The sequence below is a fragment of the Orcinus orca genome, chromosome 2 (genome assembly GCF_937001465.1).
Source record: "Orcinus orca chromosome 2, mOrcOrc1.1, whole genome shotgun sequence".
Classification (NCBI taxonomy): Eukaryota; Metazoa; Chordata; class Mammalia; order Artiodactyla; family Delphinidae; genus Orcinus; species Orcinus orca.
The window spans coordinates 1954767-1980429 of record NC_064560.1 but is presented as its reverse complement, the minus strand read 5'-3'; the positions used below and the strand labels follow the sequence as shown (position 1 = coordinate 1980429).

General features: G+C 49.3%; 1 long non-coding RNA gene across 1 annotated transcript in view; it reads right to left on the bottom strand.

The window, feature by feature from the left end:
* Window positions 1–837: 837 nt before the first annotated feature.
* LOC117196135 (uncharacterized) overlaps window positions 838–25663 on the bottom strand; it is a 91349-nt gene continuing 66523 nt past the window's right edge. Inside the window, exons 7-9 of the long non-coding RNA XR_007475780.1 lie at window positions 11000–15565; window positions 5622–5750; window positions 838–2796 (exon numbers count right to left, since the gene is read on the bottom strand). This is a non-coding gene — a long non-coding RNA (uncharacterized LOC117196135). The remainder of the gene's footprint in view (window positions 2797–5621; window positions 5751–10999; window positions 15566–25663) is intronic.

Below are 25663 nucleotides of genomic sequence, written 5' to 3'. Positions count from 1 at the left end.
TTGAGCAAACGCACATCTCCCCCACGTCAGGGCTGGATTCGTATCCTGGGGCTGCTGAGACAAATTCCCGCCAAGTTGGTGGTTTAAAACAAAAGAAAATATTCTCTCACAGTTCCCGGGGGCCAGAAATCCAAAATCAAGTATTTCACAGATGAGAAACTGGGGTTTAGAGCAGGGTCCACAGCTTCAAGGATGTGCCCTAGTTCCTGCCCTCAAAACTAAGGATCCACGTAAGATACCTTTTATAACAACAAATCCCTTTACAAGGGCAAAGGCCAGAGAACATATTTGTCATCTAGAGTCATTCAGTGAAGCAGCTAGACTAGACGCAGGTCAGAAGATCTCTGTGACTGCGGATCAGGTCGTGGAAATAACTGAAATGCAACGTCTGTGTATTTGTTGCATTTACATTACAGAAAAGGAGAATTTGAGATTGAGAATGTAGGGTGATCCGTAGGTATTGTGTCACACGAGGAGGATTTCCCTAGACACGTTTGAACCTCCAATTCTGCGTTTCCTTCTGAGTTTTGTCTGTCCCTGAGGCTTTAAAGTCGACCCAAGAGAGGGATTATGACTATTTCTGACTCTGCCTATAAAACACCACGGGCTTAACCTTGCAGCAGGCGAAGGGCCACCACATTTACACTTCAGTCTCCCTGCGGCTGCTTTGAAACGCTCTGCTTTTCTTCTCAGGGGCTGTGGGATCTGGGCAGACACACACTCTGGAGTTCCCTCCTCTTAAGCAGATCATGCAAGATTAATTTATCTCAGTAAACACAGGGCTCCCAGAGAGACAGCCAATCGCTTCCCAGGGGAATCAGAAAACCTCAAGGGAGAGAGAGAAGCCATCCCAGGCCTCTCCAGCAGGTCGACAGCACAGCGCCGGAGCCTCCCACAGGGGTTTGGGGTTGCCTGCGTCCCCCGTCACCCGACGCCATGGTGTGGGCGTGGCCTTGGGCAGGGAAGGCTCTTCTGGAGCTGTTTCTGCTGCCCCGGGGCCGGCACTTAGCTCACGGTGTGAAGCTGCAGAACAGGATTTCATGGTTTCCCAGAGCCCTCACCCATCCCCAGCCCTTGCCCTTCCAGGGCAAAAGTGCCTCAACCAGCAGCGGCTGGCCGCCTCGCACAGATGCTGTCCCACGCCACCCTTACGATTGCTTTACGAGCAGCTAGTGGCCAACGTCTGCATCTGCTCGGTAGATATTTAGTCTTCAAACTTCTGTTTCCTCCGACCTTCTGCCTGGCCTCCTGTGCTTGACTAGATCAAGGATTTCTACTGGTTCAGGGATGGATACATCACACCCAGTAAGAGTTCAGTGGGTCTGGGGGATTTTAGTTAAAGAAAATTAAGCCTGTCTGTACTACAGGGCTTCTCCGAGCCTCCAACAGGCCAAAATGTTCATTGCAAACTCCAAGAGAAGGGTATGGTGCAGGAATTTCCCAAACATAAGTGTTTACACACATTATCTTGGGTCCTAAAAGTCATGGGCAGAACACAATTTGGGGAACCCCGTCCTGGGCCACATCGGCCTCTGTGTTCAGGAGGATGGGAAGAGAGGGCAGAGTATCTACTGTGAGTCTGTACGTGCCAAGAGCCACGGTACTTTGGGCAGGCATTGCCTCGGCATCTGTAGTCTCTCAACGACCCAGCGAGGCGGGCACGGTCAACTCCGCGCCCTAGATCTGAGATGACGCCGTGTGCAGCCACAGTAAGGCCCCAACACTAGAAGCATCCGAACAATAAAACTTCCCCTGGGCTTCCCTGGTGGCGCGGTGGTTGAGAGTCAGCCTGCTGATGCAGGGGACGCGGGTTCGTGCCCCGGTCCGGGAGGATCCCACATGCCACGGAGCGGCTGGGCCCGTGAGCCATGGCCGCTGAGCCTGCGCGTCCGGAACCTGTGCTCCGCGGCAGGAGAGGCCACAACAGTGAGAGGCCCGCGTACCGCAAAAAAAAAAAAACAAAACTTCCCCTGAAGGATAGCTTTATGGTAATGCATTTACAAAATCAGGCCACTGTGCTGAGCAAGGAGCCGTATGCCGTGGTGCGTCGTGCGTGGCAGTGGTGTGCTCTGCCTGCTGGGCCCGAACGCCTAGTCAGTGAGGTCATGGCGGCCTTGGCCGTGGGATACGGACAGGATAGGGGTAGGGATGCCCATGGACGATCACAAATAGTCAGAAGACACTTCGTGCTGTGAAAACCTCAGCAATTCACCCAACAAAGGTCATTTACAGTCAAACAGGAGCTACTGCGGAGTCCAAGGCTGCAGGGGAAATTCTGGAAGGAAAGGAGTGTCCAGAGCCAGCCAGAGCTCTCAGAGGCCTGGGAACCAAGGAAAGGAGGATGCAGATGAATTTCCAGGTTTGGGAAAGAGAACTGATCAGCAGTATTCTTGCTTTTTAGTTTTTAAATAAGCTTTTCATTTTAGAACAATTTTGAATTTCCAGAAAAGGTGCAAAGATAGTCCACAGCCCCATGTGCCCATACCCGGTGTACAGAATTATTAACATTTGTCACAGTGAATGAACCAGTATCGTTACATCACTAACTGAAGTCCAGATTTTATTCAGATGTCTTCAGTTTTTACCTAACGCCCACTCTCCTTCTGCTCCAGGATCTCATCCAGGACGCCGCATCACACTTAATCCTGTCTCCTTAGATTCCTCTTGACTCATCGGACTCTCCTTGGTTTTGATGATCTTGGCAGTTTTGAGGAGCACAGGTCCAGTATTCTAAGGAATGTTCTTCTAGTTGGGTTTGTTGGATATTCTCCTTGTGGTTAGACAGGGGTTCTGCATCTGGGGAGGAAAACCGCAGAAGTCAGGTGCCCTTCTCATCACATCACATTGAGGGCCGGTACTATCAATGTGATTTATGTTGCCGTTGACCTTGAGCGCCTGGCTGAGGTAGTGGCTATCAGATTTCTCCGTTGCAAAGTCGCTCTTGCAGGCTCCCCTTTCCATGCTGTCCTCTTGGAGGGAAGTCACTATGAAGTCACAGCCCACACTTGAGGGGCGGGAGTGATGTACCTCCTTGACAAGGCAGTATCTAGAGGAGTCATTTGGAATTCTTCTGCCTGGGAACCATGTCTATTCTCCTCCATTTAAAACAATGTATTGGGATCAACAGATGAATGGATAAAGAAGATGTGGCACATATATACAATGGAATATTAGCCATAAAAAGGAACAAAATTGGGTCATTTGTAGAGACGTGAATCGACCTAGACACTGTCATACAGAGTGAAGTAAGTCAGAAAGAGAGAAACATATCGTATGTTAACGCATATATGTGGAATCTAGAAAAATAGTACAGATGAACCGGTTTGCAGGGCAGAAATAGAGACACGGATGTAGAGAACAAATGTATGGACACCAAGGGGGGAAGGAGGGGTGAGATATAAACTGGGAGATTGGGATTGACTTATATACACTAATATGTAAAGAAGAGATAACTAATGAGAACCTGCTGCAGAGCACAGGGAACTCTACTTCACTTTGCTGTACAGTAGAAACTGACACAACATTGTAAAGCAACTACACCCCAATTAAAAAAAAAAAAGAAAATGGTGACCAAAGAAAAAGTGTTGGGGGAGGGGGTAAATTAGGGGTTTGGGATTAACATATACGCACGACTGTATATAGAATAGATGACCGACAAGGCCTTCCTGTGTAGCCCAGGGAACTCTACTCCAGATTTTGTAATTACCTATAAGGGAAAAGAATCTGAAAAAAAAAATATATATATATATATATATATATATATATATATATATATAACTGAATCACTGTGCTGTACACTTGAAACTAACATGACATTATAAATCAACTATACTTCAATTTAAAAATGCATTCAATTATTAATTTATATCATGATGGACTCATGAATATTTACACTCTACTTTGTACAAATATGTGTATACAATATTACGTTATTTATTTTGTTGCTAAAATTACTCAACCTTGGTCACTGGGAACTCTTTCAGCAGTTCCTGGGTCCCTTAGATGAGCCCCCATTGGTGTGTGTGGGGGCTTATTTTGGGGGAGTTTTGTTTCTTTAGCCCATCCTTGTTTGTTAGCACTCCAAAATGCTCTAAGCTCATCTTGTATATTTCCTGCCCCAGCTCTTTCTAGAAAGAGCCTTTTCTCCAAGAAGCCCTGCTCCCTTCTATCAGAGAATGGTATTAGAAACCAAGACTAGGTCTTGGTGGGGGGCTTGTTATTCCTGGGGAGTCATTTCTTCTAGGACCTCCCAGCAAACAGAGCCAAAGGACCTATGTGTGTGTACTCACCTGAGCATGTGGCCGTCTGTATCTACACTAAGCTACCCCACGTCTCCACCTCTGATCCAGCATCACATGGACTATTCTCGCCTCTGCTTCTTGCTGGTCCGTAACCGTACAACCCAACCGTGTGAAACCTGGCTCCTGCCACCTCCTGGACATTCACCTCATGATTCAATTCCAGTTTACACATCTTGTGGCTTCAGAATTCTTAAGCCACATCCTCATGGGAGACAACTTTCCACCTAGAGTCCTGTGCTTGTGAGCAGCTCCTTTTGCCTTTGGTCTTAGAGTCTCCACTCATTCCCAAAGTTACTTGATCACCGTTCCTCCAACCCCCTCCAGGGAAGGTGTGTCATACATCTGTAGCACAGTTAGATTCTTTTGTCCCAGCCTGCCTTCCATCCTGGGATCCTCTGACCTCCTAAATGATTTTTTAAAATTTATTTTATTGAAGTATAGTTGATTTACAATGTTGTGTTAATTTCTGCTTACAGCAATGTGATTCAATTATACATATACATATTGCTTTTCATATCCTTTTCCATGAGGGTTTATCACAGGATATTGAATATAGTTCCCTGTGCTACACAGTGGGAACTTGTTGTTTGTTAAATGATCTTTTAAATTTGCATATACTAAGGTTAACGCTGTGCCATGAACAGGACAGTTTCGACAAATGCATAGCGTGATGTATCCGCCATTAAAGAATAGTTTCACTGTCCTGAAAGATGCCTGTGTTTCACCTATTCCATTCTCCTCCTGTATTTTTGTTTTTCCCTCCCATTTGCAAGTAAGCAGATATTTTAGATACCAAATAATGTTACAGGTCATGTAATTTTTAATTGCTTGACATCAAGTAGTTACAAGAAATAAAAGGTTGTTTTAGAATCACACTATTATCAAATATGTTTATTTTGTATTAGACCCACGTAACTTATTAGTCACAATAATTTAGAGGTTTAAACTTTTTCTTTTAGGTCACTGTGCACTTTCAGAGTTGAGAAAGCTGAATTCCAGAAATTTCACTACCCCTCAAAAGGTCAGGGTCTGGCCATGCCCAGGAAGCCATGGATACTGTAGCAAGTGCAGAGCCAGTGTTGATACATGGATTCAACTTCCCACCTGACCACGTCGTCACCTTTCAGAATTTTCATAAATCCGGGGGCTTCAAAACTTAGCAAGGACCTTCTTTTCGCCCAGCAACCAGCCCTTGCCCGACCCCATTTTCTTAAAGTCTAAATCATGTCTATTTACAAACTCCAAGTTTTGCCACAAAGGCTTTACTATGGCCACTTTGCTGACAAGATTAGAGCAAAATGCAGAGACGGATTTCCTCACCCCATGCTTGCAGTCAGTCGCTGCTTGTCGTTGACTACGGCTTCATGATCTCAAGAGCACATGTCGTGGAGGTAAAACTTTATGACTTCCATTAATTCCGTGTCCTCGGCTGTCATGTTTCTCAGCTTGCTGTCAAACCACAGAAGTATATTTTTAGGATATTTCGAAGGGAAGCAGTGTGAGGACTTCTCAGACAAAATTTATAGCAAGGCTTCCTGAGAGACTGAAGCAGGTGGATTCTGCTAAATACACACATGCGCGCACACACACAGAGAAATAAACGCACAGACACACGCACACACACGCAGAGACACGCGCGCACACACATGCAGAGACGCGCGCGCACACACGCAGAGACACGCGCACACACACGCAGAGAAACAAACGCACAGACACGCACACACACGCAGAGACACGCGCGCGCACACACGCAGAGACGCGCGCACACACTGCCTTGCACATAGAAAGGATAGGAGATGCACTCTTTGGGACCTCAGCTACATCACAAGAACGTCCTTCTGTGTGTGTATTCTGATTCCCGGGCCTGCGTTTTCCCTTTCGGTGTCACCTCGGGCACAGGGAAAAGCATGCCACAGTAGTAGGGAAGGAGGGAAACCAGGAGGGAGGGAGAGAATAGAGTGAAAGGACAGGAGGAAGGAAGGGGAGAGAGAAGGAGAGAGACACGGAGAGGCAGGAGACGCATCAGTGATGCCAGAAATGGGCAGAGGGAACGCTGATGGAGGGAATCGGGAAAGAACTTCTCCTTTCAGTGAAGAATCCGCAACAAGCCTCTCCCCAGGTGGCCAATCATCTCTCTCCAAGTGACTTTTTTTTTTTTTTTTTTGCGGTACGCGGGCCTCTCACTGTTGTGGCCTCTCCCGTTGCGGAGCACAGGCTCCGGACGCGCAGGCTCAGTGGCCATGGCTCACGGGCCCAGCCGCTCCGCAGCATGTGGGATCTTCCCGGACCGGGGCACGAACCCGTGTCCCCTGCATCGGCAGGTGGACTCTCAACCACTGCGCCACCAGGGAAGCCCCCAAGTGACTTTTTTTTTAAATAACGTTATCAAAATGTTCTGCCTCTAGCAAATCTTCTCCTGATCAGAGATAATAAATATGCAACTTTATTATTGCTTTATTCATCACTAACCCTGAACAATACCGACGGCCCGGGGCTCTTTGGCCTTCAAAGGACCTTCCTTCAATAAAAAGATTATATTTTATAACTGTTTGGGTATAAAGATGAATATATTGATAATATCTATTAACTTTTCATTTGGCCTAAAATTGTGTATTTTTTTCTTCTGGTTTTAAATGAAATTAGGACATTTTTGTGGGTTCTGGGCACACAAAAGTACTACGGGCCCTGGACACTGTCCCCACTGGGTACGTTGGCCCTCACGATACCCTTTTGTCCATTGGTTGGTTCACGCAGTTCACGTACGTCACCACGTGGTCCCCGGGTCCTGACCCCAACCTGGGGTGCGGAGTTAACGCCATATGCGATCCGGGTGTGAGTTTGTATTGCCAAGCGCCAGTGGTTGAATTCAATTGTTCTACATTCACTAAGTCTATTCTTAAAAATCAGCAGAAAATATGTGCATATCTGTACTGTAAAGTTGACAAAAGCAGCACTCCTGTGACAGAGAGGGACTGAGTTTACTCAGAAAGATGAGTTTCGTCCTGCTCCACCGAGAGCTCGTTTCTGTCCTGTGGAACCACCCAGCGTGGAGGAAAGTGACCTGGAAAAGGTAAGGTGTCAGGAGGAGAGGTTGTCATTCTTTTCTGGGTAAAGATTCTGAGGGCATAGGCATTAAAAAACAGAAAAAAAGAAAGAAGATAAGATAAAAGGAAAAGCAAATTCCAAAGACTCTCCTTTTCGTCTTGAGCATTAGACACTGTCCCTCAAGTCTTTCACAATTTTTAGGATTTGTTCTTAGGACGGTTTTCAGAATGAAGTAAGGCATTTCTTTGCCAAATTGATCTATTGTCAAAATATAGTGTTTACACTTTTGTAACTCAAATCGCTAGAGAACTTCACAGAGGAACCTTAGAGGAGCTGTTTTTTAAAGTACCAAACAGCCTCTAATGCAGCCACTGCATAGGCTGTGGGAGTGAATGGGAGCCTGTACAGCGAGTTCCCTTAAATGTGGATACACCAGGCAAGTACAGCAGAACAGTCAATTCTTTTGCACTTAAATTGCATTTTTTGTAGACCATTTCTCCCAGGTCTTTGCATGATTCATGTCATATCTTTAAGGTCACAGCTCAGCTATTCCCCACTAGAATGAGAACTTTCCCGACCACCCTGCTGTTCCTTATGCCACTTCCGTATTTTATTTTCCTGGTAATATTGGTGATCCTCAGAAATTATTTAGATATTTGTGGACTGGTGGTTGGTTCACTTGTGTGTTGTTTATCTTCCACTGCTAGAATTTAAGCCCCATGAGCGCAGACCACTTACATGTTTTGTTCGCTGTTGTATTTCCAGTGTCTGGAATAGTGTCCGCCACACATTTGTGGAATAAACGGTTGAATGAATGAATGAATGAATGAATTTAAAGTCTCCTCCAGAGACAATTGGAAACAGACTTCTGAATATTTCTGGGAAGTAACAAGGAGTTAGAATCGGAGGTCCTGGATGGTCCTCTGACCTCACTCACTCATTTACAGATGAAGACAGTGCAGTGACCTAAAAACGTAAGAATTGCCCTGGCGGGACCACTCTGAGGTTCAGAGGCCCCAGCTGTTTCCAATTCCTGAGGCAGCCCTCAAACCACAATTTGAAAATAAAGGCACATGAAAATCAGACAGAGAACCAACCCAAGGCATCTTCTCTAAGATAAATAACGGTCTGTCTGCTCTCACGCAGCTGATATTAATCAAGGCGAGGCCATCGGACACCAAAACCAAACATGTGTCTCTGTCTCCGAGCTTTTAGCCCAAGCTCGCGATCTCTCGTTCCCGTTCCCTCTCCTGGCTCCCACGTCCCTCACTCAAGGTTAGTAAAAATGCAAAGAGCTACAGCTTAGGAAGATTTCACCATATCCTGGGTATCACACTAAGTGTTTTATATTCCTCATCTCCCGGAGGAGACACCATTATCCCCAATTCATAGGAGAAGAATTTAGGCTTAAGATGTTAGACATTTGCCTGAGGTCACACAGCTAAGAATATGGGAGCTTGAGCACAGCTCAAAAAAATTAAATAATTTTTTGAATAGAGAATACATTCATAGTGTCCAAAATTTGAAAAATACGTATAAATTTACTAAAAAAAAACCCCACCCTCCTACTCATAACTACCCAGTGTCTCGCGCCACCCACAGACACAACCATCATAAGTTTCTTGAGGCTCTTTCTAGAGATACATTATGCATATACAAGTCAATAGGGTGTGTGTGTGTGTGTGTGTGTGTGTGTGTGTGTGTGTGCGTGTGCACACACACACACATGGACATTCTTTTGTAACTTTTTGCTGTGGAAAACCATGAACATATACAAAACCAGACAAAATCCTGTAATGGAAACCCATGTTCCCATCAACCTGCTTCAAGTAGTATCGCCTCAAGAACAATCCTGTTTCAACCACACCCGACCTGCCCCCTCCCAGACATCACAGCATTTCATCTGTAAATATTTCTGGGTGTCTATCTAAAGGATGAAGACTTTTAAAACATAATCAAAATACAATAATCACAACCTAAAAATGAACAATAATTCCTTAATAACCTAAAAAATCTAGGCAGTATTCAAATTTCTAATGGCTTCACAAATGTCAGCCTCTTTTATCAGTCACTGATACATCTTTTAAGTCTCTTTTATATATATATTTTTTACTTTTTATGTTTTAATTTTCATTTTATATTGGAGTATAGTTGATTTACAATGTTGTGTTAGTTTCAGGTGTACAGCAAAGTGATTCAGTTATACATACACATGTGTCTATTCTTTTTAAAATTCTTTTCCCATTTGGGTTGTTACAGAACACTGAGTAGAGTTCCCTGTGCTATACAGTACGTCCTTGTTGGTTATCTATTTTTTATATATAGTAGTCTGTATATGCCAATCCCATCTCCCAATGTAACCCTCTCCCCTCACCTTTCCCCTTAAGTCTCTTTTAATCTACAGATTCTCCCTCTACTTTTATTCTTTTACTCTCCTTGCAGTTTATTTGTTGACAAAATTGTTTGTTTGTTCTGTAGGATTTCTAACAGTCTAGATTATGTAAGCGGGAAAAAATCCCTTTTACACAAATGGTAGCATAAAATTCATACTGTTTTGTACTTTTTTCACTTAACAGACCTGGCTAATCCATTTGACCAATCCTTGTTGAGCACCTAAAGCTTTTCTGGGTGCTGCAGACAGAACAGTATGTAAAGCAAAGAGGCAAAGCAAACATCCCAGGGGATGGAGACGGGCACACCTAAATAAAGAAAGAAAGAAATGGGCACAACATTGAACACGTATTATCAGGAGAATAAAGCCGGGAAAGGACAGCAACTGCGTGATGAGAACTTCAAGTCTCAACCATCTGAGAAGACGGCATTTGAGCCAACTCTGAAAGCAGATGAGAGCCTGAGTCAGGCGCCTCTCTGTGGGAACAGCGTTTTAAGTAGAGGAACAGCAAGTACAGTGGCTCCATGTACACTAGAGAAACAAGACTTTAGTCCAGGAGTTGCAAATATTTCCCCTTCAGTGTAATTTTTCCCTTTTGCTTTTTGTATGGCGACTCTCACCATTTAGGAAATTTTGACTTTTAAAAATGTTGTCATCTGTAAATTTTCTCTTTTATGGCCCCTGGGTTTTGGGCCAGAGTTAAAAAAGAGCTTGGATTTTGAGTCACCGTGTTATTTCACGGCCCAAGATGGCCGGGGTGTAACTACGGTTCTAAATAACCGCAGAATCTCAACGGCTGAACATCACAAAGCTGATTTCTTGCTCACACCATCCATCCATCCAGGGCAGACCAGCTCAGCCTACTTTCACTCAGGGACCCAAGCCCCAGACGCGTCGACTACCGCTGTGTCAGAGGAGCTGTAGCGAGCTGCACATCAGCACTGGCAGGCTTTCGTTCACATTTCATGGGCTAAAGCTCCACCTACAGCCCACCTGAGCTCCAGGTGGTGGGCAGTGCAGCTCCAGGTGTGCCCGGCAGGGGAAGGGACCACGTGTGAACAGCCCAGGAGGGTCATTAGACCACCTAGCTCAAGTCACGGTGAAGGAGTTTTCTATTAACCCCATTTCTAGGACTTTCCCTAACCCAGTCAAAAGCAAAGTAGTGCAAAACAGACACACGACTAGACCCAGCTGATTGGTTTGTGTGGCCAGTTTGAGAATCTGTACAGGACAGGTGCCTCAGAGAGCATCACCTACTCACCCACAAAGCGCCACGGCTTCCACTGTCTTCCAGGACGAAGAGACTGTATCCTTCACACTTCAGGAGCCAAGAGGGCACGGTTACCCCCTGGCAAGGTTAGCTTTTCTGGGTGCGACATCTGGAACCAATGCATAAATGAATGCTGGTTACTCTTAGATAAAAATAAATAGTCTGTCCCCTACAGACCCAGAGAAAGGTGCTGTTTGTTTAGATGATGGATTTTTTGCAGATTTAGTGAAGCCCATGGGTCTTGGAACTTTCAACATAAACCATGAGGAAACCAAAATAAACACTTTTACAGAGCAGAGGAGATAGGAAGCTTTTCTTCAGCACGAATCATGAGCTAATGACTGCTCCTAAAAATGTAAACAAAATTAATTTATGCTCAGTCAGCAGCTAGAGAAGAGGAAGAACCCAGTACCTGCCTCGTGTTCAAATAGAGACTATCTGGAGACAAGAGCTGCGTCTGAGTTTTCTGCCTGCTAGGATACAATCTCCAGTAACGGGGGCTTCTTTTGAAAACATACATGAGTTGTAATAGAAACGGGCATCTCATGGGAAACTCAGCCTAGAAACCAGTGGAGACCCAGACTTTGATGGACATGAGACGACACCCAAAGCATCCTGAGAATCTCGCCCAGCAGCAGAAGTGGGTGGGGTTCTACGTACCTCGGGGGAAAGGGGGGACCTGAGCGTTAGTGCTGGTGCCTTGCTGGGACGGGTAGCGGTGAATCTGCTTCATAATCTGGGACAGAATGCAGTGGTAAAGGAGCTCATCGAAGTTCAGCTGCCTTTTGGGGATCCAGGCCACGCACTCACTGAAGAGACAGGGATGGTAAGGAAAGAGATGTCACGTGACAACTTCTTACTTCATTAGAACAGGAGAGCATGAAAAAGACAAATCCCTGTTTTGGATGAGTCGGTTTAAAGAAGATTTTAAAAAAAGACTGTGCCAGATGGTATTATTGTACTATTTATTCCAAATATTTGCTTTTCCTTGCTACTAGGCACACCCCTAGAGGCTCCTGCCTGGAGACAGAACAGACATACTGCCCACTGAGGTTCACTGTGTGACTTTCTTTGTCAAGTGGAATTTATACAATTGTCTGAACAGATGTTTTAAGAGCCCTGGCATGCTTCTGCCATTGTTTTGTTCCCTCTGCCACAAGACTAAGATAGGGGCCCCTCCTAGCCCGTATTGCAGAAGAATGCAGGGTGAAAGTTGATGTACCGCCAACACGTACACGAGCAAGAAATAAATATCCGATGTTGTAAGGCACTAGGGTTTTGGAAGCCATTTATTATTGCAACATAACATAGCTCAAGCTGATGGATATAGATATCAGGACCAGAACCGTAGTGCTGATCTAGCAAAGACCCTGACATATATAGCATGTTGCCTGCAATAAGAAAAATGGAGCAAATGAGCTTGTGGCTTTAGTTAAGAAGTGGGGAAAACAAAACATGGGTACCATGAATTTGCTTTTATTGCCTGCGTTTGACAAGGAACTACAAGAAAGAGATAAGTTCCAAAAAGATTTCCAGGTTGAAAGTAGAACTGAAAGGGAAATACGGGAAATCCCGATATCCCGAAGTTAAGAGAGTCAGAACAGGGCGGTGGGCAGTGAAGATGGGATAAGGGAAAGTGGGTGAAACCTGTCTCAGAAGTAATGGGTCTCTAAGTCTCCTTGTCCCTCCCCTGTCCTGGGCCACTTCTTCCTTGCCTCCCTGGAGAGGGTAGAACTGCAGGTCAGGGGACTGGGACATGGCAATCATAGTAGTGGGTACAGGTAAAGTATGTCTATTGAACGTTTGCTGCAGAGATATTCCAGCCTTTTTCTCCAATTCAACTCCCAGATCACTGGTGGCCATACCCTTCCTCTCCAGCCAGGAGATGAAAAGACTCCCCATGGAGAATCTCACCAGCCCGACAGGAAACATTCTAAGATATTGACATTAGGGTCCCCCAACAGATGGTCACAATATACTGTGAAAATCAACAAGTCCCAGTCAAGAACTCAGAGCTTCTAATCAGCCTTTTATTTCTCAGATCTTAAACTCTGCAGCCAGGACTGACTCACACACACACACACACACACACACACACACACACACACACACACAGTTAATATATTCAGAGACATAAGAGAAGATTTATCATCCATGACACAAGAATGAAGTTTTTTGAAAAGGGATCATTCAGACATTCAAAGTTCAAAAAAGAGCTCTTGGAAATTCAAATCAATTGCAGAAACGAGGAAATCTCCCAGAGAGTAGTCAAAAACACAAAAAGATGAAAAATACAGTGAAAATAATAAAATTAGAGGACCAGGTGGTCCAACACTAATATTTAATAGGCGTTCCAGAAATATACTAGAAAAAAAGAGATATGAAATCATCAATTAAATGGTTTAAGAATATTCTCAGAACTGAAGGACATGAGTGACCAAAGTGTGAGAGTCATTGAGATTCATATCAAAGCTCGACATGTGAAATGTCCACTTCCAGGAACCGTCAGGAGATCCTACAAGTTTCTAGAGAGGAAACACAGATCACGCAAAGGGTCAGTGTTCATGGCTTTAGATTTCTTAGGAAAGGTACAAGGGACTTCTCTTGTGGCGCAGTGGTTAAGAATCTGCCTGCCAATGCAGGGGACACGGGTTTGAGCCCTGGTCCGGGAAGATCCCACATGCCGTGGAGCAACTAAGCCCGTGTGCCACAACTACTGAGCCTGCGCTCGAGAGCCCACGAGCCACAACTACTGAGCTCACGTGCCTCGAGCCCGTGCTCCGCAACAAGAGAAGCCACCGCGTTGAGGAGCCTGCGCACAGCAACGAAGAGCCCCCGCTCGCCACAGCTAGAGAAAGTCCGCGCGCAGCCATGAAGACCCAACGCAGCCAAAAATATATATATATATATATACTAGAAGCAAGAAGATATTCTAAAGAAAAATATTATCTGAACTATTCCTCTCTATCTGGCAAAACTTGAGCTTGAGTATGAGAGTAAAATAAAGACATTCTAAGACATGCAAAGCCTCCAAAATGTATCTCGTACACACATATAATTTTGCAGGAAGCTACTAGAAGTACTCCACCAAAATGAGAGAGCATGGCAAGAAAGAAGAGGTGTGGGGTGTGCAGGAACCGCCCCCACCCCCCCAGAGAGAAACAAAGGGCATCCCGAGGATGAGAAGGGAGGCCCCGAGATGACCCGACAGAGGCAACCCCATCCGGATGGGAGCCCAGTGACGCCATGGGTCATCAGAACACCCCCTGCTGTCTCCTGAAACCAGGCGCCCAGCTGAGCACCCACCCCATCGAGCTCATCCGGCTTCTCCCGTCCATGTACTGATAAAGCCCCTTCTTCTCCTCTATGACCTACAGCTCCTGATCAGCTGAGACCCCCCATTTCACCCCCCAGAAATGTCCTTCTCTGGCAACTCCTGGGAGGCTCTGGTGACTTTAGACCCAGAAGTTCTGAGCAGCTGACCAGATCACATCGCCCCTGGGCCCAGAACCTGTTCCACAGCCAGGTACCTCAATGGTGTGAGCCCGGGGCTCCCCACGGACTTGCGTCCCAACATTTCCAGAAGGGCCTCTTTCTTTGCATTCAGGGAATCTCGACCCAGAAATTCCGTTGAAGTTACCTTCTCCTGGGAACCTAGGGGCAGCTTTTTAAAATCTATTTAACTTTTTTATTCCAGTTAATTTTGCATTTGCTACCCAATCAAAACTGAACAATGGATCCTTTGGGGATATACACATGGGCTGGAAATCAATTTTAAAAAGAAGAGGAATCATGGACACCAAAGTTTGGAGAGGGACCAGCTGGGCGTCAAGGGAAGGGGCTGCCACGAAAAAAAGGAGCAGGGAGGGTTTTGGAAATGTTGTCGTGATTCTCCTTCAGAGCCTGAGACAGGAGTAGGCAGGGTTCATTTTATTCCTCTTCTTCTGATGGCCCATAAATGTTTTATATTCTATGATGTACGATACATTTCACCAAAAAATTTATTTTTTTTATTTAAAAGAGTCAGGTAGCAGTGAATGGCTTAAGCAACAAAAATAAGACTGCAGGTGCTCTGTACTGACGCAGGAGGATCGCTAAGGTATAGCGTCAGGTGAACGGAACAGGGGCAGAACAGCCCGCTTAGGAGGCAGTCACTGAGTAGAGAAGTAAGAAAAGGAGACACCTACCTGTCCACCCCTGCCTGCGTATCCATCAAAATGTCCCTGTAAGGACACATTCGGGACAGTTAACACTGAAGTGAACACCGGACGCCGGGGGACCCAAAACACAATTATCCTCACATCCTGCCCCTTCATAGTTTTGAATTTTGAGGTGTTTGAAGGTTTTGCTTATTCAAAAAACTTTGTTTATAAAAAGAAGTCTGACAGTACCAAACGTTATTGAAGATGCGGTGGGCCCATCGGGAAACCTCCTTGGAAAGCAATCTGGAGATATCTCAGAGAGCTGGGGCCAGCGCCGATGCTCCCAGGAAAACCTCCCTCGCGTGTGTTCAGGAACATACACAGGAATGTTCAGAGCAGCCTTGTGTACAGTGAGCTAAAAGGGAAGAAAGATAGAAAGAAGGGTAGCAACCTAAAATCTCCCCCAAGCGGAAAATGCATTTAAAGAAATTCCCACTGATCCGTACAACAGACCATCATCCCAGAGCAGAAATGAATCCACGAGGATCAAAACCCCCAATTAAATGTGGAAAGGAAGCAAGTGTGAAGATGATACACACTCTGTGATACTGTTCATGTGGTGGTGTTCACACACATGAAAAAATTCTAGGGCTTCCCTGGTGGCGCAGCGGTTGAGAGTCCGCCTGCTGATGTAGGGGACACTGGTTCGTGCCCCGGTCCGGGAAGATCCCACATGCCGCGGAGCGGCTGGGCCCGTGAGCCATGGCCGCTGAGCCTGCGCGTCCGGAGCCTGTGCTCCACAGCGGGAGGGGCCACAACAGTGAGAGGCCCGCGTACCGCAAAAAAAAAAAAAAAAAAAATTCTATGTATTTATACGTAAAGTGCATGAGGAGGACCCAGGTGAATTTCCGGATAGATACTACCTCCAGGAAAAGATGGGAAATAAACTAAGGGAAAGGTATAGAGAGGCTTCACCTGGCTGGGTCGTGCCTTCTTCCTGAAGCTGTGGGTGGGCGCCCGCCCTTTATTACCTGTTCTAACTTCTCCATTCTACGTTATATTTCATTTAAGTCAACAAAATACCTCACTCGGCAGACATTAGATTATAATAACAAAAGATGAACAGAAAAGATCAATTCCAACAAGTCTGACCCTGCAGGGGTACGTTCACCGTGTTGCGTCCAGCCAGATTCATTTGAACAGAAAAAAAAAGGTAGGAATAAAAAGGTCCTGGAGTTTTGCTATGAAATCATCAGATATTTAGAGCTGTGAGGAATTTTACCCATTGCATAGTCCAAGCCCCTCATTTTTATAGAAGAAACTGGGGCCCAGAAAGGGAAGTGACCTGCCCACGGGCATGAGACAGAGAAAGTCCATGATGGGACCTCGTCCAGGTCCCCGTCTCCTGGCCCCTGGCCTGGGGCTTTGTCCTGGACGCCGCATTCTTATCAGGGAAGGAGCAGTGATTTCCCAAGAAGGCGTGTAGTTCCTGGACCAAAACATTGGCCAGGCTGTCGCTTGGGTACCACACCAGTGAGCCTCTGCCCGGCAAATCCTGAGAACGGGATTTCCTAGAGGGAGCAAAGCAAACAGCCCAGTGCGTGAGTCAGATGTGAGTGCAGCAACCTTCCCAGGAGGTGGACTGGGTGACTCGCCTGCTAGCCTGCCCCTTGTACACGTGTTACAGAGTTATAGATGGTGGACTGTGTGCGTGTGTGCCCGTGCGTGTGTGTGACATCTAATATATAGTAAGTGCGCGGTGGTTGGTACCATTAGTATCATCCTTTTGGGAGAAGTCACAAGTTTTCAGGGCCTGAAAACAAGGCTACTTTGGTTCAGAGAAGAGAAAAAAAACCACAAAACCGCCCTGGACCTAGTCCATCTGTCTCATGTTTCAAGTTTAAGGTGAACTAGCCTTTCCCAGCTTGCCGAAGCAATGCACGTGGACCTGGACGTGTGTTCTCCCATCCCCTCGGAGCGCCTCCACGGACACCCCAGGGAGGAGGGTGATGACAAGAAAATAAGACAGTTGTCCTTTAACCACAGACACATCCCCTTGAACGTCTGGGGACCTCACGGGCGGGTCAACAGCTCTCAGACGATGTCAGACCAGCCAGTGGGGCCACACCTCTCCTTGCTGGGCTGTGTGGCCACGTCACTGGCTGTACAAAGAAGCACATCTGAATGACAAGTGACAGGGACTTCAGAAGAGGAAAGGATCAGCAAAGCCTCCAGACGGAGGAAGAGGGGTCCCAGCCTTTGAGAACACGGGTGGTCAAGGGCTCTGCGTCCAGTTCCGGTGTGTGTGTGTTAGGGGTCCTCACACCACCAGGCAGATCCGTGACGCCCGCTGGGTGTCCTACACTTCAACTCGGTTCTCAGGCTGTCCACCTGGAGGCGGGTCGGGTCCCACGGCACAGGGGCTCGGCCCCAAAGGCCGCCCCCCAACCTCAGACGCCAGGCACAGGTGCAGACCGTGCCCTGGGCTTCTGACGAATGGCGGTAAACGGGAGGCTCCCGGGACCGGCCTCCTTGGGTACAGAGCTCAGAGAAGCAGCGTGTTGACTAGATCTCCACTTGGTTATAAAAGGGTGTAAGGAGGACGGGCCAGATGGAGGAGACGCAGAGGGCGGGCTCCGCGCCACCCCGGGGCACACCACCCTCCCAGACCGCCGTTGTCCACCCCCCGCAGCTCTCCAAGGCCTCTTCTCTTGCGGTTTCATGGAGGCTTTGTTACAGAGACACGACTGATTGCATCTCTGGCCTTCGGTGACTGATCTCAGTCTCCAGCACCTCGACCCTCCCCAGAGATGGGGGCGAGCCTGAAGGTTCCAGCCCTTTAATCCCGCGGGTGGCTCCCGGGCCACCAGCGCACATCCTTGGGTGGGTCCCAAAGCCAGTAGCATCACAAAAGGCACCGTTATGCCTCTCATCACTTAGGAAGTGCCATGGGTTTAAGCTCTGCTCCGTGAATGGGGACAATGGGCACAGACACTTATGCGGATTTCTTATTCTCAATCGCAACATCCTGGGGGGTTGGGTCCCGGGTCCCCACCTTCCTCACCAACAGCCCCTTCCCCTCACAAGTCCTGAGCGGCCTCCCAGCAAGTTTCCTCTGGAAGCTCGCTGCTCTCTGGTGCCTGGCCTTTCAGTCACCCCAAGACCCCTTAAAGGGTGAAGTGTCTGCCCTCGGGTTGCATTTCCTGAATTGGGGCCGGGGGGATGAAACTGGATTCATCACCTGATCTTTTTTTAAAATTCTACTGAAGTGTAGCTGATTTACAATGTTGTGTTAATTTCTTGTATGACATCACTTACGTGCGGAATCTAAAATACTAACCTGATCTTGACAGGACGGGCAGGGAATACCGTCTGAGGTGCGCTGGGAAGTGTGAAGGTCAGCGTCTGCCATGAAGGAAGGTCCCGTGTGTGCACATCCTCCCGCTGCTGAGGCCCCGCTCTGCTCGCCTCCAGGAGAAGACGATCCACAAGGCAGCAGTGGGCGGCTCTGGGGACCCGTGTTTGCTCAGCCTTGCCGCCTGGCATTTGGGAGCCATCTTGCTCGTCCTGTTCTCCAATCCACTCACCTTTCTAGTAGCACGGCTGCTTCCCCGCCCACGGAGTCGCCACGTTCCCCAGTTTTGTGATTACGGTTGGTTGCCTTCCCTGCTTCCGGCCCCCTTCCTCTCCTCCCCACTTCCCACTGGTGACCTGCACCCCCTAGCCCCCCACTTTCCTCCAGGCACCCCCACGCGTCGGAGCCCTTGAGATTCCGAAGCACCATCTGCTTTCGGTGGGGAGGACGTCTCCCCCCATCCCAGCCCCGGAATGGGTCCACCCAGGGGGCCAAGTCGGGCAGCTGCTGTGACATGCTGGGTCCGTGGTCCATGTACCCACGGCCCCTGCCCCCGGGAGACTCGGCCGTGAGCCCACAGGGAGCTGGACTCAGGAAACCCAGCTGCAGACAGCAAGCTGAACTCACACCCTCCCCGCTCACGTGCCCACCTTGCCTTCGCCTTTGTTGCCAACTCCCTGTTCTCATGTGAGGCTCCCTTGGTCCTCAGGATGTCTCCCCCTGGGAAGTGCCTTGATCGCTCACTAAAAGATAAGTTTGGGGAAGACCTGCCTTACCTGCTCATCCCTGGCCGGTCTAAACCCCGCACACGTTAGCTCAAGCCGGGCGCCCGCAGACGTGCACGACCCCAGCCCGGGTCGGGGGACCAGGGCTCTCTCACTGTAGACAGCTGTGTCGCTGTTTGGAGTCAGGACTAAGGTCGTGCGTGTGTCCCCGCTGCCGGACGGGCCGGGCGTTGGCGCCTCTGTCCTGAGCGCCCAGCGCGTCTGCAGCCATTGTGGTTTCTGACGGTCAGGTCACCGCAGGGCCCCCCATGGCAGCAGAGATGAGAAGTGAGCTCTGGACCCCACGGGCTGGGCCACCGCAGGGGCCTTTGAACAACGCAATGCTGTCCCGAGGGCCGGGGCTCTGCGCAGGGCCCCACTGGTGACAGTTTCTGTTGGGCCGCAGCAGGCCCTCCCTGTGCCTTTTTTGGAGACAGAGAAACGGGGTTTCTGCTTTGGGGAAAGATGCAGCGGAGAATATGCTTCTCATTACACTGCACGGAGACATGTGAGGAGGGTCAGGCCCGGGTCCTGGCGGCTGCGGCTTGAGCACCAATTTCCTCCCGCGGGTCAGCTGCCTGACTCACGCACTTTCCCGAGAATCTGACACTGTAAGACTCAGGGCATGGGAATGAGAGGCCAGGGGAGGCCAGAGTTTATCTCACTGGCTTGTTTCTTTCCTTCTCTCTCCATCTCCACCCTCCCTCGCAGCCCTTACGTCCCTGATTCTGTCTTCCTGCCTTCCAGCCCTGGAGACTCTCCCTGTCGCTGCCCCGTTTCCCACTCTGTCTCCGCGGCTCCGGCTTCCAGGCCCTCACCCCATCCATCCCGTCCGTGCCAGGGCTGCCCAGCGGGCAGACACATCAGAGGCGTCCCGGCCCGGCGTCTCCCCTTGCCCGTCGCAAGGCGCGGTCGCCATCTGCTTTCAATGAAGTGTGGGTTTTGGTACGTATTATGGAAACAGAAACGGAAAAACCATCGAGGTCCCTCCTGCAAAAACCATCATTATCCACCGAAAGGAGCTCTTAGCAACTTCCGGGTGGAGAGCACATCACTGTGAACGAAGAGGAATTCAGACAGGGATTCTGGCGGGGCTGCACAGACGGGAGAGGGAGACGTGGAATGTTCTCACTCACCCAGCAGTCGGGGGAGAGCGCCTTAGCCCGGCAAACAGAGCGGTCCTGGCGGTCCTGCAGCCACGGCTGCGCAATCCGACACCGGCCTGGCCGCCCGGTTTCTCTGTGACTCAGGAATGTGGGCTGGCAGGGCCGCCGAGGCCGGCTGAGTGGTGAGAGGAACACCCGCACCCCATCGAGGGCCAGCTCTAGCAGAGAGCAAATGCCATCTGCCCTAGGGCCCCGTGCACGGGACCGCGGCCCAGCTGCCCTTCCAGGAGGAATTCACCCTCCTCCCCTCAGCCCACGTGCCGAGGGACTGCTGTGTGTCAGGCCTCAACCTCAGCAGGTCTCCAGCTGAGCAAGTGAGGACAGTGCCTGCGTGTGCTAGGCACTCGGGAAGCATCTGGAAGGAACGCAGTCACCACAGATGGGGCTGGACAATGTCCTCTGTCTTTTCTCTGACACGAGGAGAGCCAGCACGGCCCCTGCCAGAGAGTGGCACAGATTTACGTCCTGCGTGAGATCCTGTGTGCATGTGTTCGTGTGTGTTTCAGAACCCCGCCATCCCTCCACTCAGGGATGCCTGAAATTCCAGGCTTACAGACCTCTTTCCTTCTTCCGTCCTAAGATACCATTATCTCAGAGAGAATAACACTTCGAGCTTTATCAGTAATTGGCATCTTAGGGGAAATTAGTTCATCAGACTTTCCTCAAGGGGAAGTCTTAATGGAGGGAAAAAGGAAGAAAATGAGTGCTAAGTACCGATGCGGGGGCAGAGCACACAGAGCTAGATGGTCCCAGTGGTCCCGGCGGAGGAGGGCTGGGCTGGGCTGGGCGCGGAGTGTGGAGTGCGTAGGTCTGACCTGCCTGCCCTCGGGGAGAGACACGCCCAGGGACCAGCGTCCACGCAGCACTCCTCAGGGAAGGGTCTCTGCTGAGAGGGGCCGATCACTGACCGAGGGGACCCGCTCTTCGGGATATCGTACTTCTCATCTGTCCACATCTCCACCGTGATTTTCACTGGTTGGTAAAAGGAAGCAAGTGGGGCACAGCCGTCCGTCTGAGAACGTGGTCCCTCAAAGCCCAGCCCTGGTCTCGGTTTCCTGAGCATCACTGATGGGAGCACAGCTGACACACGTGCTCACGTGCACACACACCCGGCTGCCACCACGTCTCAAAACCCAGCATGAACTATTCACAACAGCCAAGACATGGAAGCCACCTAAGTGTCCACCAGCAGAGGAATGGATAAAGAAGACGCGGTACATACATACAATACAATGGAATACTACCCGGCGGTAAAACAAGAACGAAATAATGCCATTCGAAGCCACATGGATGGACCTAGAGATTATCATACTAAGCGAAGTAAGTCAGACAGAGAAAGACAAATACCATATGATATCACTTATATGTGGAATTAAAAAAAATAATACAAATGAACCTATTTACAAAACAGAAACAGACTTACAAACATAGAAAACAAACTTATGGTTACCAAAGGGGAAGTGGGGGAGAGAGGGATAAATTGGGAATTTGGGAGTAACATATACACACTACTATATATAAAATACATAACAAACAAGGGCCTACTGTATAGCATGGGGAACTCTACTCAATATTCTGTAATAACCTATATGGAAAAGAATCTGAAAAAGAATGTATATATATATATGTATAACTGAATCACCCTGCTATACACCTGAAACTGACACTACATTGTAAATCAACTATACTTCAATTAAAAAAAATTAAAATAAACAAACCCCAGAGTGCATTTTCCTGGGAATGAGTACCCAGATAGAGCCCTGGAGCAACAGTGACTATTGTCTACGAGACCGAGGCTTGCAGCAGGTGTCCCCAACCCCCAGGCCGAGGACCAGTACCGGTCCGTGGCCTCTTAGGAACCGGGCTGCACAGCAGGAGGTGAGTGGTGGGAGGACGAACGAAGCTTCATCTGCCGCTCCCCATGGCTCCCCAGGGCTCGCGTGACCGCCCAAGCGATCTGCTCCCTCCCCGTCCGTGGAAAAATTGTCTTCCACGAAACCAGTCCCTGGTGCCCCAAAGCAGGGGACCGCTGGCTTCCAGGACAGACAGTAACCTCAGAAGGTTCAAGGTCAGCTTGCGGCGGGCAGTGTCTTGGTGTGCGTGTACACGTTAGCTTAGCAGTTACATTACAGTACAGCTCTCCTTAGTTTTTCCAGCTGAGAGAAGGCACTGAGGCTGAGAAGGGGTGCCACTCCCCTTCTCCCCCCAGCACTGCAGAGGGACAGGGGCTTCTCGTCGTCCTGGTGGGCGGGCTGTTTATTTACTCAGCTCTCTGGCAGCTTATGGACGGCATCCCAGTGTGGGCTTAAGCAAACCAGAGCAGGGTGGTGGCATGGGCTGGACCCATCACACCAGGTCTTTCCTGAGCTCAGAGCCACTATGTGGATCCCACGGCAGGAGGGCCAGGGTTCCAGGACCCCCTGTTGCCACACGCAGATCCAACCCAACAAAGACAAGAGGTGCTCCAAACCGAAGGATGGGCTCCAACCGGTGGCAACCGGGCATCAAAGGTCCACCTCGTCTGTCATACAAAGTTAGTGACGTAGTTACTCATCACACGTCGGTCATCCTTCAGTCTACACTACTGACTGCTCGCTTTGGAGTTTTCTGTTATTTTGTGGTCTACACACCAGAAGGTTTCAAGCAGGGATTATTCTTTCTCATTTTTAATAGACATTCACATGTGTTGAAAGTGCTGGCCACTCATTGAAGCCATGTGGATATGAGGATCTGGGCGGGTGAAAGGACTGTGTGATGTGTCCAAAGCTACATGGGGAATTTTAGGAATTTAAAAGGCCAGAGCTACCTCTGTACTCAAAATTCCTTCCCACCTCTGGAGGTACATTTAACTAGTCCAACCCCCGGACATGGTCTAGTAACTCTGGGTCAACTGGAATGCAGGGGCCAACCAATCACCTGCAGCTAAATGACCACATGGTGTGAATCTGATGGGTCGTTAGCATGGCTGGAACTAGTAGGGCAGAGTCAGTTTACAGGCAGAGCCTGGAGGTGCTGTGGGTTCGGTTCCAGACCACCACAATATAGCGAATGTCTCAGTAGAGCAAGTCACACAAATGCTTTGGTCTCCCAGTGCATATAAAAGTTATGTTTGCACTAAGTGTGTAATAGCACTGTGTCTAAAAAAAACGATGTACATGCCTTAATTAAAAATCCTTTACTGCTGAAAAATGCTGTAACCATCATCTGAGGCTTCAGCGAGTCATGACCTTTTTGCGGGTCGGGGATCTTGTCTTGCTGTTGACGGCTGCTGACTGGCCGGGGGTGGGGGGCAGTCACTGAAGGCTGGGTGGGGTGACAATTCCTTAAAATAAGACAGCAGTGAAGTGTCCGCACCCATTGACCCTTCGTGTCACTGAGCACTTAGAGGCCGTTGTAGGATGATTAACGGGCCTCATTTCAATATTTTTGTGTCTCGGGGAAGAGGGAGGCCCGAGGAGAGGACGATACTGGGGGGTGGCGGTCGGAACACACACAGCATTTATGTTTGCCGTGTTCTATGGGCGCAGGTGGCAGCACCTCGGAACAGCTACAATAGCAGCTGCAATCAGTAGTCAAAGCTTACTGGTCACAGATCACCGTAACAAACATGATAATAAGGAAAAGTGTGAAATACTGTGGGAATTACCAAAAGGTAACAAAACGCTGGGACAACAGCACCGACAGACTTGCTTGACGCGGGGTTGTCACAAACCTTCAATTTGTTAAAAGCACGGTACCTGTGACACGCAATAGAACGAAATGCGATAACACAAGGGACGCCTGTACTTCGGTCTGAGGCTCTGACCGTCCTCTGCTTAATGACCACAAGCCAGGAGTTCTGAGGAAGTGAGGTAACCTCCGTACCACAGTCCGAACAGATAACACACAGACAGGGCCTGCCCTGCGCCGGACATTGTTCCGAGCGCCTCGCGAGTGTTCACTCACTCAGTCCTCAGATCAGCTTCCTGACGTCAGCTCTATTATTGTCCCCAGCATGCGGATGAGGAAATGGAAGCGCGGGGAGGTGACTTTCCCAAAGTCACCAACGGTGAACTGGGCCACGTACACACCAGGTCCCCGGCTCACCTCCTACACGGGGAATTGCCAACCAGGATCACTCATGAACCCTGGACAGCTAATGCCGTGGACCTGCCCTGGCTGGATCTGTGCTGCCACCATGATTGGGAGAACTCACGCTCCAGCCAGGGCGGGGAGGAACTCAGGCACCAGGCCGATGTAGGCGGAGCTGGGGTCCAGGTCTCTGCTCCAGACCGCTCCTCCCAGCAGGGGCCCTGGCGAGCCAGGTGGAGAAGCAGAGTCGGCCTTGCCTGTGGGCTGCAGGGCATGAAACTGGGGTGCAGGGCCCAGGTTCAGAGGCCGGGGCCAAAGCGACACGAAAAGCCAGGAGACCGTCCAGCTTGGTCATGTGTCCGAAGGATTAGACGGATTGGAGAGATGCAGGTGTGAGTCAGCGAGGTGCAGAGCACGGGCCCAGCGTGGAGGCGGAACTCGGGAGAGGTGGGGACAGATACGGGACCAAGCCCAGGGCTGACCGCACGCTCCCAGCTGCTTCACACTGGGAAGTGCAGGCCGCGGTGGCTCCCGGGAGGGGGTGGGGGAAGGTTCTGGGCCTCCTGCCCTCCCTGGCTCGACCCGCTCGGTACTGAAGCTGGGATACTGTCCAGTTACTGGTAAGTTCTGGAAGGACAAGGCCAGGAGTCCCTGCTCACCCCATGCCCACCACGCTGGATCCAGAGAAGCAAGACGGGAGAGTGGGCAGGGGCAAGGCTTTGGAGTCAGCGACCCCTGGGCTCAGACCTCTGCTCAGCTGTGACCTTGGCCTCTAAGCCTCCGTCTCCACGCTGTAAAATAAGGATCATGATAAAACACGCACCTCCCCAGGTGAGTGGGTACGAACAGGGTTTGCGCAGGGGCCACGTCATTGATATGCGTTCAGTGGTCCCTCTCAGCGCTGATCGATCGGGGCTCCATTTTCTCCCCTAACTTCTGACTAAGTGGGTATCTGCCCTTCCAAAGGATCTCCCCCTTCCCCTGCCCCTCAGAACCCTGGGCATTTACCGGGACCTAAGGGTGGTGGGGTGGAAGGCAGAGGAAGGGCCAGGCTGGGGGTAAGGCGGTGACCCACATGGTCAGCAAAGCTAAGCCACCTCTGGTTTTAAGCCATTTTCTCAGAAGAGTCCTTCTGGCCCTTTCTCTGCTCGATCCTG